This window comes from Hirundo rustica, chromosome 2 (genome assembly GCF_015227805.2).
Source record: "Hirundo rustica isolate bHirRus1 chromosome 2, bHirRus1.pri.v3, whole genome shotgun sequence".
In the NCBI taxonomy this organism is placed as follows: Eukaryota; Metazoa; Chordata; class Aves; order Passeriformes; family Hirundinidae; genus Hirundo; species Hirundo rustica.
The window spans coordinates 39,855,477-39,871,467 of record NC_053451.1 but is presented as its reverse complement, the minus strand read 5'-3'; positions in this window follow the sequence as shown (position 1 = coordinate 39,871,467).

The window sequence follows — 15,991 nt, the reverse complement described above, 5'->3', positions numbered from 1 at the left end:
GAAAACTTGGGGATTTTATACAAAGTCAAGGGTACTTCCCACCACAGCCTTCAACCATCACTAGAGAATAACATGAATCTCCCACAGACCTTGTGTCATGTTTTTGAGCATTGTGTAAATGTCTTAGCTGCACTAGGGCACCTTACATGCCATTGCAGAGCTATCAGCTTATGAATGCTGATCTAGATGACCACGGTATAGATATCGGCACTTGACCTAGTCAGTCTGTTTTACTATTCATGGAAGAGAGAAGACAAAGTAATATTAGGGCATGATTTGTATTACTGTGCTGTGCATAGTGAACTGCCTGCTAAAATGCTTATTACTCCTTGCTGTATGAGGAGCTTAGTGCTCTGCTCAGATAGAGATTCACACATGGTCAGATGAATCCCCAGGCTTTTTTACGAACAAATGAAAAGTGCCTGTTGAAAATATTAAGGCATTGGCAATCTAGATCCCCTTCTTGATTGAAAAGGCAACCCAGAGAAACTCTAATCTCATAAAGCTTTAACTTCCTTGTCACTGTTAGAAAGAAACCGATCAATCCAATTACTCGATTAGTATGAAAAGATGTGATAACATCCATTTATGCTATTTAGTGGCCTTTTTTCATCCAAGTGGTTAGTGTGCTTGGATCCTTGAAGCGTGCTGCTATTCCTTTTGAAAGAAAATTAGTGGGCAGCAGACAAGAGAGCAGTAAATTACCTTAATCTCCTTTTAATTACAAATGTGCAGTTCCTCCAGACAGGCATTGCTGAGTGTATTTTAATACTAGAGCAGCACAAACCTGGCATGCACATTAGAAACTGAAAGGTAAAATTCCTCTTGCTTGGGCAAGCCATGCTTGTTATTTTCTGCAGAAAAAAAAAAAAAAAAAAAAATCATACTTTAGTGCAACTTTTCTTTCTTTTTTCGTTTCAGCTGGATCCTTTCCTGGAATGTTAGTGTGGCGGCTCCTCCTAATATGAATACTTAATATTTCACTCTTAAAGCACTTAGTGACTATATTGGCTTTGACTGGGACAGAGTCAAACACATTCACAGTAGCTGATATGAAGCTATGATTTGTGCTGAACACGGTGTTGGTAGCACAGGGATGTTTTCATTACTGATGAGCAGGGCTTACACAGAGTCAGAGCCTTGTCTGCTGCTCACCCCACCCCACCAATGATGAGGCTGAGGGTGCACAAGGGACTGGGAGGGACACAGCTGGGACAAACAGCTCCAACCGACCCAAGGGATGTCCCATAATGTATGACACCGTGCTCAGAAATAAAACTGGGGAGAGGAGGCTGTCGGGCTGGCATTGCTTTGGAACTAGCCGGGCTTCTGTTGATTGGTGCAGAGCAATTATTTTCTTTTACATCACCCATTTTCCTTGTAGTTTCCTTCTCTGCCTCTCTCTGTTTTCTTTTATCATTTATTATTATTATTAATTATTTATTTATTGTCTTTACTATCTCAACCCACAAGTTTTCTCATTTTTACCCTTTCAAATCTACCCCTATCCTTCTGTGAGGGAGCAGGCAAGCGGCTGTGCAGGGATTAGTTGTTGCCATGTTTTAACCCCAGCCAGGAGCTAAGTATCAGACAGCTGCACACTCACTTCTTCCCTCCCCTGGTGGGAGGTGAATCAGGAAAGAAAAAAGAAAAATTAAAAGCCATGGGTTGAGATATGAACAGTTTAATAATTAAAACAAATTGAAATAGTATTCTGCTACCACTACTACTACTACTACTAATATTTGCAATGAAAAGAAGAGAGAGAGGAAAGTAAAACACGAGAATATTGAGTGATGCACAATATAGTTCACCACTGCCAACTGATGCCCTGTCCATGTCCAGCAGCAATCGGTGCTTTCTGGCCAATTTCCCCCAATTTTTAAGGTGAGCATGACATTCTATCTTTGGCCTGTTTGGGTCAGCTGTCCCACCTATGCCCCTTCCCAGATTCCTGTGCCCCCCCCTCATGAGAGAGTACTGAAAAAGTCCTTGATAAATGGTAATCACTGCTCAGACAAAACCAAGACATCAGTAAGTTATCATCATTATTCCCATACTGAATCCAAAACACAGCTACCAGGAAAAAATCAAACTCTATCCCAGCCATAATCTAGACACCTGCCTGTTGGAATTAAACTGTGACACTGACCCTAATTACTGGCTGGTTTAAAATAAGTCATATTCACAGAAATCACTCCAATAAATTCTCAAGTTTGAAACAGAGGATTAGATTTGATTGCCTGTTAGTCTCTTCAGATATGAGTATTTCTGGAGTAAAACCATTCCTCAGCATTGAATGCACATAAAACAAATTAATAATGTGTTCAGATTTGTCCCTAGGCCATCAGGTTTACCTATTAAACTAGTTAACAACTGCCTTTTGATGATTTTTTACAATGCTAGCCAGAAAGTTGAAATATATTTTCAGTGAGATTAGACCAATTTACTGGAGCCAAGCAATAATTAAAAGAAAAATAAAGAACCAGGGAGATTTCAGCAAGATTTCAATTTAAATTCCAGGTAGATTCCTGAAAGTACTCAGTCTGATTTTCTGCTACATATTCCCAGCAGACCCAGTGTTAAGAGCTTCAAGAGGCTTTGGGATAATATATCTCGTAGTTGCTTTAGCCTAATGTATACTATTACATGAACCTTGCAGAAAGTCATCTGGCTGTTTTCTAGTTCAGCTGTGTCTTTATACACCAGCTCAGCAATTCATTCAAATTATCCCTTTATGGAAAAGGGCATCAATAAAATTATACACTGTTAATTTAGCCATTTTTTTTCCTACAAAGCTAGACAGAACTTAAAGGGATAAAATAATTAGAGATAAATTAATGTTCACATTTATATGTAGTTAATTAGAATACTTCATTTTATGTACCTAATTTGTTTTCGACACCATAACCTTTTAAAGGCCTGTCTTTAAAAATGCTGGAAACCTAATAAAAACATTAATTATAATATACCAAATTTACTTTTTTTATTTACTCATACCTTGATTGTTAAACTGACAGGTACATTTATATTTTACCCATCTTTGATAACCATTCCATTCCAATATATAAATATTAATTAGCAGAAGTGTTTGCAAAACATAGAATAAAGGGAGTTCTGACAAGTCCTGTAAAATTTGCAGTTTGTGACTCCAGATATTTAATAACAAAATTAAGTTTTTATGTAGACAAGAAAAATCTTCAAAAAATAATAAATTTACATAAATGAAAATTTATGCCATGTCTGTCATTTTTATTGTGAGTCTGCTCTTTTTTTTCTGGAATTCTCAGACTACTGTCTAGGCTTCTTTTCACCACAATCAAGTGGCTGCGAACACATGCAAATCCCTTTTACAGTACATGACCAAGAGAGGGGTGTGACCTAGTCATAGTCTCTGCAGTCAATTTATACATGTCCTGCTAGACTAATGTGATTTTAACTCAGATTCAAATAATCCCAGACAGAAATACTGGACACTACACCACAGAAGCAAGATTCTTCTTTATTTTACATATTAGAAGGTATGGAAATGTTATACCAATAAGTCAAGGGAAGGATAGCCTGTCCCTTTTGTCCCCATGAATCAAGAAGTTATTAATTTGTCTCAGTAATCTAAAAATGAATAATGATCTCAAATAAGCATTTCTGGGTTTACTATGCAAATATTTTAGGCACTGAAATCATCGCTATGAATTGTATTTTACATAATAAAAACAATGTTGCTGAATGTTTTCAAAGAAATAGAAAAGGATATGTTTTTCTTTTGTTGTTCATCATGTCCAATGAATGAATACATGAATGAATGGAATGAATGAATGGAGTGTTTATGGTGCCACTACATTTTAGAAGGTACAGAAAATGTTCATCTCATTCATCATTTAAAAATATACAAAGGAATGCAAGGAAAGCTCACGTTTATGACAATAATGTTTCAATATTCACCTTGATGACTGTCTCTGTGAGATACTGAGGTGGGGAATTTTTTCTTTTTTAAGCTTGTTACCTGGTCTAACAATATTCAGGGAGGGTAAATAACATGATTAAACTGGGGTTTTTGACAGTGATGGTGCTTTGACAAGGGATTTTATCTGTAAAGATTAAAATGGTAATCAACAAGGCCTCATGGAAAATGTACCTTGTCAAACAAATGTGGGTTCTTTTTACCCAATAGGTTTGATTGATAACTGCAGCAGATAACCAAATTGACATAATGCAGTTATACTTCTATAAAGCAGTTTTCCTTGTCTTTCTTTCTTCTGGTGAAGATACTGCTATGCAAAATCAATGAAGCTTAAATATCAGCCATGAAAGATGTTTTAGAAAGTAATTACAAATGAAGTATCAGTGTCAACAGGATGCATAATCAGATGACTCTGAAAAGTTAGTTCTTGCTTTTCAACCTCTTCATCAATTATCTGATCAAATTTGCTGATAATGGATAATTAGTGAGCAAGAAATAATGGGCAAAGACCAACTCAACTAAATTATATTGCTGAAGGAAATTACTTTTCTTTGGATAGCATATGTTTAACAAAGTCAAATGAAAGGACATGCTGCAAGGAACAAAGTGTGTAGCTCATACTTGCAGGATGAGAAATGGCATCCTGGTGCTCAGCAAAACTGACAAACTTAGAGGAAATAGTAAATAATTAAGTGAACATGAGCTCCCTGAGCAACACTACGGCTAAGTAGGTGAACCTGTTTTTAAATGCATGACTAGAAAAATATTAAACAGAAATGAGAAGGCTGTATTTGTGAACAACTCTTGAGAGACTTTTGCTACCATACCTACTTGCATTTTTTCATGATGGTCTTTAAAAAGGATTGATATATGAAAATATTATAGAGAAAAATTACAATGGAAGGTCAAGATTCAGGAAACTAGCAAAATATACCCAAGATAAGATTATGAAGTCATTGTCTACAGGTTCATATGTGGGAAAAAGCAATTCTGATAGGAAATAGAGCTTGAACACGTAAAGATATCCAGTGACTGGAAAATAGTTAATTCAGAAAACAAGAATCACCTCTTAAAATCATAGATTCATGTGGATGAGACCTCTAGAGGTTATCTACACTGCTTTCCTGCTCAGAGCAGTATTAACTTTAAATTAAGACCACTTTGAGCAAGACCTTGAACATGAAAGTCTCTTAGGGTGGAGTTTCACAGGCTTGTTAAGCATCGCATTACAGACCCTACCCATTTACTCTGCAATTTTTCTTCTTCTATTCAACTGAAAATTTCCATGGCTATTGCTTCTCAATAGATTGTGTGCCATTGAGTAGGTCTGGCTCTGTAATCTTTTTATTTCCTGTACATATTAAAACCAGAATTCAAGTACATATTTAACAACACCATAACTGAATATTAAATGTGATTTGGTGAAAAGAACATGCCTCTATTTTGCAAGTGATATGGATGGGGTTTTCAAGAGGTGTGGGGTTCATGTGTCATGAGTCTGATGCAGGAGTTGCTGGATAAGATTCTGTGATAAATTTAGCTAAATTAAGTTTTGATTTACTGTAAAAGTTCATGCTAGACATTAAATTCATGATGCTATGAAGTCAACCAATTGCAAAATTAGTCTGGTTGAATAATTAACAGAACTAAAATGTTTCTGGATAGCAAGGGAATAAAGTCTTTCCCTGTCCTATTAGTGGTGCTCTTCATTTTCCCAACAGTGCTGAGCTGGTAGATTCACTATTGATTTGGACTCTTATTTAGTAGCCTTAATACTGGTACTTACAGTGTTATGGAGATTAAATTATAGGCTTGGAGCACAATGTTGGGATGGCATTTACCTTCCTATATATGTCTACAGGACAGACATTCATACCTTTTCTAGACAATGGATATTCTTTTTAATCAGTGAAGAGAGGAAAAGTATTTTTAGTGAAAAAACAAAATTATAAAAAAAAGCTCAGATTAATTTTGGTGAGATTAATTTTCCCTCAAAGTGCCTTCTCCTATCTGCTGATCAGGAAAAATAATATAGGTGAATGATTCAGGAGCTGATATGCTATACATCTAACTAAGTATCTTAAGCTGTGTGAGATGAGTTCTGAGAAAGACTGTGTAAGAAAATAAATATTCATAAAGAAAAAATACACATAAATCCTGAATTCTCTGTTCACCAACTTAAGCTTTATATTACTGTTCTGTCCTAAGAAGACCAACAAAGATGATGAAAAGAACTAAAGGGCAGGACTTATGAGGGGTGGCTGAAGATACAGGTTTGTTCAGTTCAGAGGACAGAAGACAGAGGGGGTTACCTCTGTTGTCTATCACGACAAGATGTTGATGGAGTGGAGTGGAAGGTGCTGTTTTTTATGGGGTTTGGTGACAGGCCATAAGGGGAAGGCTGAAAATTATGCCAGGACGGGTTCAAATAGGACATTAAGAAAAAATTCTTCACTGAAAGTATGAACAACAATCAGGAAAAACTCCCCAGGTAAGTAGTCATGGCCCCTAGCCTCTCACCGTTCAAGAAGCATTTGGACAACACTCACAGATATATGGTTTAACTTAGATTTTCCTGTGTGAATTTTTGAATTGGACTTAATATGTGTCCTTTCCAGCTCAGGTTATTCCACAATCCTACAAATCTAATCTTTCATGATCATGTATTTGGATAGATTGACATTTCAGCTGCTATTTATATTTCATGGTTCACGGTGACATTTTGAATAGAGATTCTGCTACTGCATATACAGAAGAATTGTACTCTTTCAGGTTTTTGATCATGATTTTATGTATATGCTGGTAATTATAATTTTGAGTATTTCAGAATCTATTTAAAGACAGAATCAATCCTTTGATTAATTTTCGCAAATATCGATTCAGTTTTGCTCGGGCTTAGTGGGAGATCATCTGCTTCAAATGCTTACCTTAACTACAATGTTCTTTTCACCAAATCACATTTAATATTCAGTTATGGTGTTGTTAAATATGTACTTGAATTCTGGTTTTAATATGTACAGGAAATAAAAAGATTACAGAGCCAGACCTACTCAATGGCACACAATCTATTGAGAAGCAATAGCCATGGAAATTTTCAGTTGAATAGAAGAAGAAATAGGAATATAATTAATCACAGTCTTAAAATATTGTTTCCATGGTCTACCCAGGACTTAAACATGTAGAAAGCAAATGAAAGTACACCTGTCACCTGCAGATGCAGTTCAGTGGGTAGGTGGTGAGAAAGAGTGTCAGAACTCTGTTACTTAGGCACAGGCTGTGGGATAGAAAGGATACACAAATGTTTTGATTATTCTACTTGGAGGCACAAGCTGCTTTTCAACTCCTCGGTTTTCATTGTACAATGTATAAGTGTATGGTAACACTGTATCCAGGTAGCACACACATACATATAATAGCAGCATTGCTAAGAATCATCTCAAATATGCAAACCCAAAGACTGAAAACCTGGCTTTCATCATCAGGATGTATAAAAGATTGCAATGAAACAACCAACTTCTTTTCTCTGGATATGCTTAATGCAACTTTCTTTAACTTTCTGGCTTCTTATAAGCAGTAAACCAAAAGTGAAGATGTTAAATTTATTAGAAAGGGCATTACTACTAAATTGCAACTCTTGCTTGAGTTCCAACAGAAGACCATAATGAAATAAAAAATATTATTGTGTAAAGTACCCTACTGCTACTTCTGTCTGCTTTCCTGTTTCCAGTGTATGACTGGTTCTTACTTTCTGTCTCTCTTTGCATATTAGAGCCTCCCTCTATATTTCCACATCATCTGATTCTGGTGTGCTCTTTCATGATACTTACAGTATGTTCTCCCTTCCTCTCATCCTCTGCCATGAATTTTGAGGCAGAGAATGTGACTTTGTTAACCGAGGAGTTGAAAAGCAGCATGTGCCTCCAAGTAGAATAATCAAAACATTTGTGTATCCTTTCTATCCCACAGCCTGGGCCTAAGTAACAGAGTTCTGACACTCTTTCTCACCACCTACCCACTGAACTGCATCTGCAGGTGACAGGTGTACTTTCATTTGCTTTCTACATGTTTAAGTCCTGGGTAGACCATGGAAACAATATTTTAAGACTGTGATTAATTGTATTCCTATTGTGGTTATTACAGCTTATACTTGCAAGATACAGCTCAAATGTTGAATTGGTATCTTTTTACTGAAGTGTATTAAGAAAGCTGATGATTGGAATATCTGTCTGGAAATATTCACATAAGTAGATCACTAGGTATTCAAATACACACCTTATCCTCAAAACTTTGATTTGTTCTTCCTAAACTCTACCTGATCTAATGTAGAATTTGTTGTTAAAGCAAGCAGAAGAGTACTTAAAGAAAGGTGTGTCTGCAAGTATATCAGCACATTGTTTTCTTTTCACTTGCATGGGTAGCTTCACAATTAAACAGCTTTAGTGCATTCTATTACACAGGCCAGAATGGTCACCAGTCTGTCCTGTATAACATCTTGCATGCTGTATAGTCATGAATGCTTGTTACACTGCCAATTAATTTGTAATGATAATATTTAACAAAGGCTGATTTTTCCAGATGGAAGCAAAGTTATTCCCTATTCCCTATCCTCCCTAACACCACTACCATGACGTCCCTCGAGCCAGTATCATGAGATCTTTATCATCTCAAAGTGATGTTAAAAATAAGCAGATGGGAAATCATTTAATATCTTGTCTGGTGGATAGCATCTCCCAGTACTGCAACTGCCCTCCTACTATTGGACCTTGGCATCAACACTGCAGAAACCCACTCCCAATGTGCAATACTTTCTGTATGTCCTTGTCAGAGATCCTTTGTTTGCCTCCTTTATTCGGAGTTTAATCATGACCACTGAAAGTGACATTTAAAAGCTAAGAGGCTTTTACATAACAGGACCCCTTTTGTCATTCTTCATTTCCTTTCAGATTGAGCACATTTGCTGCATTTTCATTGTGTAAGAGCTCATGCAGCATGTCAGCACACTAAGTTTCTTCCTTCCTGCCTGGCAAAGGAACATGAAGAGTAAGTCTCAGGGCCAGAGAGTTATTCATGCACAGAATACAGAAATGCCTTTTATTAAGGGAGGCTAACAGCCTGTGCCAAAAAAATAGTTTGACATGGACAGAGGAAGAAACTAAACAAAAGCTTATGATTTTTTTAATATAAAATGTTCATTGTGAGAACAATGCAACAACAGAAAGACGTAGAGAAGATGCAAAAGAAGAGTAACTGATTATATTAACTGGCACAGAAGACCTACAACTATAATAGAAGTTTGGGGCTCATGTCTCATCCATCACCTCTGAAACAGGCTGAAAAAAAGGGCACCTAGATGCGGTCAGAGCATGGAGAAAAGTTTGGGAAAATACTTCTGAGAAGAGGATGATTATTAGGCTTCTGCATTTCTCTGCAGATTCTAGCTTTATGATTTATAGACCTACATGACCACTAGCCTGATGCCCTAACAGGACTAAAAATGGGCAGCAGACAGTAGTGCTGAACTAATTGAAGCCCTGCTGAGATCTGCTTTGCCCTTGCTCCACTTGTGAATTCTTTTCTGTCCTTCTTCTTCTTCACTAGGAAAGAATAAAAGTCTGACTATTTAACAAGCAGCACAGGAGTGGATGAATTCTGTCTCATTATAGGAAACAAGCCCAAACAGAACATCTCAGGTTGAGGAAAATGGAGGAAGAACCAAAGCATAGAAGCAAACCTGTTGCCAGCCTGTTGTCAAGGCCCTGGCAGACTGAAGATATAAACATAAACACGTAAGTTTTTTTTTCTTCTGTATTTCCTTTTGTCCCTCATTTTCTCTTCGAATTTGACTTCGACTAACTTGCCAAATAGGAAAAGTGAAGCTAAGTAACAGGACTATCATAACCTTACCTGATAAAAGGATAGAAAATATAGCAGAAATCCTCAGTCTCTAAAGGAAATTGTGATATATTTTGATTTATTGCTCTTCACAGCCATCTCAACATTCTCAATGCTGCCTTCTGATCATTTTCTTTGTCTGAACTACCTAATGCATGTACATTTACTCTGTAATTTTCCAAACATTTAAAAATGCACATGTATGTTTGCCATCTCAACCAGGAATCTGAATCTTGTCTGTTTAATGCTGCAGTAAAATAGGATGACATTTTTGATAGTATAGTCTGCTAATACCTGTGATAACCAGATTACCAAAAATTATACTCTACAAGAGAAGTCCCTGACCAAAAATAATTTGTGCCTACTTTCCTTGATGACACCAATGTACTGTCCAAGGGGTAAATCACAAAATAATAGATTGGTGTGTGTTTGAAGGGACCTTAAAAGTCATTTTTTTCTAAGCAGCCTTGCCATGGGCTAGCACTAGGCCAGGTAGCTCAGATCTCCATCCAACATGGCCTTGAACTTTTCCAGCTATGGGGTATCCACAACTTCCCTGGGCATCCTGTGCCAGTGTCTCACTCCTCCTCACAGTAAAGAATTTCTTCCTAATATCTAATCTAAAACTAGCCTCTTTCAGTTTAAAGCCATTTCCACTTGTCCTATCACTGCGCTCATCAAAAGTCCCTCCTCAGCCTTCTTGAAGAGAAGAGATAGAGTGAGGGGTGTGTTTTCTTCCTATCCATTAGATATTTGGGAGCATTCTTCAGCAAGGCATGATTCTTTTTATTGATACATGTACCAGGATTTTCCCAGGTTATTTATAAAAATGGTCCAGCAAGTACAACCAGGCCCTGAAATAACTGATTGGAGGTCTTATTATTTAAGTATTTCAGGGTACAAAATAAATTGTGGTGTAAGATAAGTACAACTCCAAATACATACAGTATGACCAAAATGATTTGTGGTTCCAAACCGAATGTCCTGCAGTTTCCACTACAGTCTGTAAACACTATTACTGTTTCCAGGTGATCTTCAGTATCTTTCAAAAACTAGGCAGAAGAAAGCAGTAGATAAATCTAGCTTGTCACAATCCATTTTATATGTGTTTTTAGAGATATTATTTAATGTTTTCGTTTGATGTTGGTGTTTGGGGTTTTTTTTGTTTGTTTGTTTTTTAACTTTATTTCTTTAGTAGTCAAGTCGAAGTCAACCACTGACCTTACATTAATGCTGTAATTATCCAGGTAACACACCTTTGTTTTCTTCTGATTAAATAGAACACACTCAGTATTCTCACTTTTCATGCAGAGTTTTACAATGACAAGAGATTTTTTCTATTTGAAATTTAAGCACTTGGACATGTGTAGTTAGTTGTGGTGCTTGAATTTCATTTAAAGAAAAGGGTTCAGGTCTTTCAATGGACTAGTATTAAACTATCTATTTTCAAATGCATCCCAAAATCTCAAAAAGGCAAACAAACAGCAAAGAAAGCTAGGAAGTATTTATTTGTTTTGATAAGATAGTCATATATTGTAATACATATTATAAACAAATAACAGGTATCTTTTATCAATCTATTTTTATATATATTACTCATATTTTTAAGATTGGTCAGTGAAAAAAATTATCAGTCCTATCATGTAATACATGAAACAAAAATCAAGACCTTACAAAACATGTTCTCCTCTCTTTACCTTCTGTTTTTCGTAAATTTTTTTTTTTTTTTTTTTTTTTTTTTTTTTAGTTGTTGCTAATCTATGTATCTCTTCTTTTGCTTTCTTCACTGATTGTCTGACTATGGAACTATGGAAATTATCTGTAATTATCTGTACCTCACTCTAATTAAGTCTTGTAACATCTCTTTTAATAAATCTGATTTGTGTAGTATATATAAAAAACTGAAAAACTTTGGAAATAGCTGTTTGAAACACAGCGTGTCATTATATATGCTCATGCACATCTCTGCTTTTGCATCTGTATTTTTTCCTCAACAGGGCTCTTTTTAGTTCAGAGTGTGCAGCATCAGTTTAGATTCCTCCTCAGATTGTCTCAGAACCCAGCATTTTTTTTCTCAACATTTTGCTGCTGCATGCTGCTTTTCCACTCAAGCTTTTTTAACTGAATCAATATGGCACAATTTGCTTTACCCTTCAATAACTACTACATTTATAAATACTGAACTACCAAGTCAGAATGAGGAGAAGGACTTTTTTCCCTGTTTTATTAATTATGCTGCTTTCAGTGAGATTTTATTTCTAAAGCAGTGATATAATTTTCTGATGCAGAAGTACTGGCAACTTAAAGGAATTGTGAAGAGATTTCATTTTATATATAAATTTCTAAGTCTGTGGAAAAAAAACCAAAAACAAAAACAAAACCTCCGGTGGATTTACAATTCATTCAAATTTCTTTGTTGCTAATATATTCTTCCAAGCAATTTATATGCAAATATCTATTGAGACAAAGGAGAATGAGTGAGGTAAACAGACAAACTACAAGACATACATTACAGTACATTTTCTTAAAATTCTTGTTTCAGCTAAAACTGTAGAAAGAAATAGCAGCATCATGTCTGATGTAGGACCTACCAGTTGCTTTGATTCCACATCACTGCATTAGAGAACAAAACAGGAGCTTTTGGGCAGGTAGATGTGGTGTTTTTGTATGTTTGTACAAGTTCTCAAGCCACCTTTGGTCAGTCCACATGGCAGCTGTGGACACCTGCATGAGCCACATCATCTCTACACGCTGCAAAACCCCTAAAGCAGTCAGGGTTTGGGGTTGGCCCATATAATCTGTACTTAGTGCTTGAGCTAGTTTTGATCTAGATTACCACTGCTGCAATCACACTTCTGATTGCTGCAGGCTCATGGCTCTTCACTCCTGTTGAATAAGGTAAAATGCTGAATAGATTTCTTAAAGCAGTGGGATAAAGGGGAAGAGTAACATCTAAGGCTTGATTCTCAGGAGAAATGTAGGAAAGAGATAAGAGTGAGGCTTTGGAATTTCATAGAATCACAGAATATTATAAGTTGGAAGGGAGTCACATGGGTCAAGTCCAACACTTCAGTCAATGGTCTATATGGGGATCAAATCCATAACCCTGGCATTATTAGCATTGTGAACTAACCAGCTGAGCTAATACACTAATTATTTACAAGTTATTTACACATCTACATCATATCTGTGCACAAAAGGTCAAAAGGTGCAACTCTATATACTAAAAAGAGCTGTGATTCATGAATGAAGCAGAAAAGACACCAAGTTTCTCAGGAAAAAAAAGTAAAAATAAATATAATATTCCAATTTTTGTCAGCTTTGAGAACTACAGTATATACTCAGCTTTGAAAATACTGTTGCTGAATCTGCAATGAAAAGGACTAGTCTTTTGTTACATTTTTTCTCCTTTGCCCAGCTGCCGAAAGAAGGGACAGAACAGCTTTGGTGGGCACCTGGCATTTGGCCAGGTTCAACCCACAAGGACACTCCACTTACATAAGGTCATCCACTTCACAGATTTTTTATAGAAGGACAACTTTTAAACATTCATCGTGCCTTTGATTTGTAGAAGAAATGTAAATTTTACAAACAAGATGAAAAATTTGGTTTGGGTTGGACAACTACCGTCCAGCTTAGTTGCCCAGGCTTCCTTACCTGCCTGGCCTTCTGCTTCCAGCCTGAAAGGCTTGACCCAAGTGCCCCCAGTTTCCTAAGTCACAGTGTCCACCCCTGTGCAGATGGAAGTCTGAAATCCTGTCTGCTGCTTACCTTTAGAAACAGGAATTCAATCTGTACACGTGGTAAGCTGAATTAGGTTCTACTGCTTGTCTTATCTCCGTTGACTTTAACAGGAGGTTGCACATGTGCACATTGGCAATTACTGCTTCAAGAATCAGAGCTTTGTCGTACCGTTCTGCACTAGCCTCTGACTCCTGAAATGTCTGCTCCCCCATGCAACATCTTTTTCCTCAGAGTCCTACCATCTTCAATCATTTCCGTAAGTGGTTCCTCCTCTTCCATCTGTCCTCCTGGAACTAATGGTTTGCTAAAAAACTTTTTACTCCAAATCTTTGTGTGTTTAGCAGCTCAGGGGAAAAAAATAATAATAATAAAAAAATATATATATACACACATACATATATGTGGTGGTGTGAGAGTTGTTTTATTAAGTTATTAAGTTATTTTTGTAAGATTTTGAGTTACTTTTGTAATGGTTTAGCCCACTGTATACCCCTGTGTTCTGTATTGGTTTTCCCTTATGAGTTAGGTTGTTTAACCAGACATTTTCTGTCAGTTATTCCTTCCCTGCACCTGTCGCTGTCAATCCCCCCCTCTCTCCTTGTGATCGCCCTGTCTGTCACTCGGAGACCCTTCCCTGGCTTCTGGAAAACTCCAGGAGGGGCGTCAAGTGATAGGCTGGGGCCTGGGAGACCCCCTCCCATCATTTCGTGGTTGGTCCCCAGTTCTATGGTTCACACCCCCGGTTAACCCCCCGATTCCTGTGACTGGCTGACCAGTTGTCGCCACCCCCGTTTCCACCCCCCCTTAAAAACTGCCACACGCCTGCTCTCGGGGTCTCTCCTGGGCAGCAGGTGCAGCGTGCAGAGCCCCGCGCTCCCTCTGCCTCCATAAACCTACGTTACTTCCTGCCCAGAAGAGTCCGCCTTTCATTCAGCTGCCGCGGTTGCTCGTTACATCTTCATGCCCGTCGCTGACGGTGGGATCCAAGTCCCCACAGGGAGGAGGCGGCTCGCTCTGCCTGCCGCTCTGAATTTACCACGTTGCCGCAGTGACACGCTGAGCTAGCCTGTGGCTGCGCTGGTCAGCGCAAACTGGACACTGCGACATATATATATATATATATATATATATAAAGCAGATTTTGCCAGATGCAGAACATTTTATCACACATCACTTTGATAAGGATTTTTACCACCTCTGGCAGTTCAGAATATGCAGGAATATCTCTGCTGCAATTGAGCAAATTCAGTTCCAATCACACTTAAGCATAAGAAAGCAATAGAAGTGCAACTCCTTCCCTGTTCTTTAGTTAAACATGAAATGTGTGAATCTCAGTTCCTCTGTAATTAATACTGACTAAAATGATTCACATAAAGTTAGTGGAACAGATTATTTTTTTATTTTTTTCAATAACTATGTCTCTAAACGTGTTTTACCCATATCATCTTTTTTTTTTTTTTTTTTTTTTAAGTAAACCAAACTTTTTAAGCAAAAATAAAACAAATTCATCATGAAAAACTCTCAGACAGTTTCAAACAAATAACAAAAGTTGCAGAACAAAACTGGTGTATGTAAAACATTTTTAATTGCAAATTTAAACATCAGAATTTCTGTTTGCAAATAGAAATACCCTAACGTAAACTTTAAAAGATTTGCCACATGAATAGTTCTAAATGCACCAATAAGCTCATTAGGTGGATCAGAAACTTTCATTTTGCCATCAATCTTTATTAGCTGCAGTTGAGTTCTGGTATTGAATCACAGTAGATTAATTCAGCTCAGGTCACAGGTATTTACATGCCTGAGCACTTTGTCATGTAGACAGATTAATCCACTTGCAAAAATTCAAAAACATGCTTTTAGGAGAGGTTAAAAAACCCAACTGTTTTACATCACACATTGGAAGCACAAATTACTTCATAAACAACTGCAGACTTCAGGCTATTGTAATACATTCTATTTATCTTTTTTTAATAAATATATATATAACACAGCTAATAACAAGAAATGCAATCAATAACCCTTCCCAAAATTACACTCTTTTAGAATAGATAAGAAAGTATAGACTGACATTTGGGAAAGATTTTGTGAGAGGACTGCTTCAGGAAGGAAACACATACACCTGTCAGCCTGTTGCTGTATTGGAAGGTAGAGCCATGTAAGTGATTGGCTGACTGAAAGTTTTACATATTTCCTGGAGTCATTGTTTCTGTTCCGTAGCTACTCCCAGCACCTGAAAACACATATCACCTTCACTAGACATGGAAACAAATGTCACCTTCATTAGTCTTTCCTCAGGGTTATAGTCTTCTTAGAATTGAACGGGCTGCTTCTGTTCTGGTTTCAGGGCACTGAGATCTGCACATAATAATATTACCTTAGAACCTCCACACC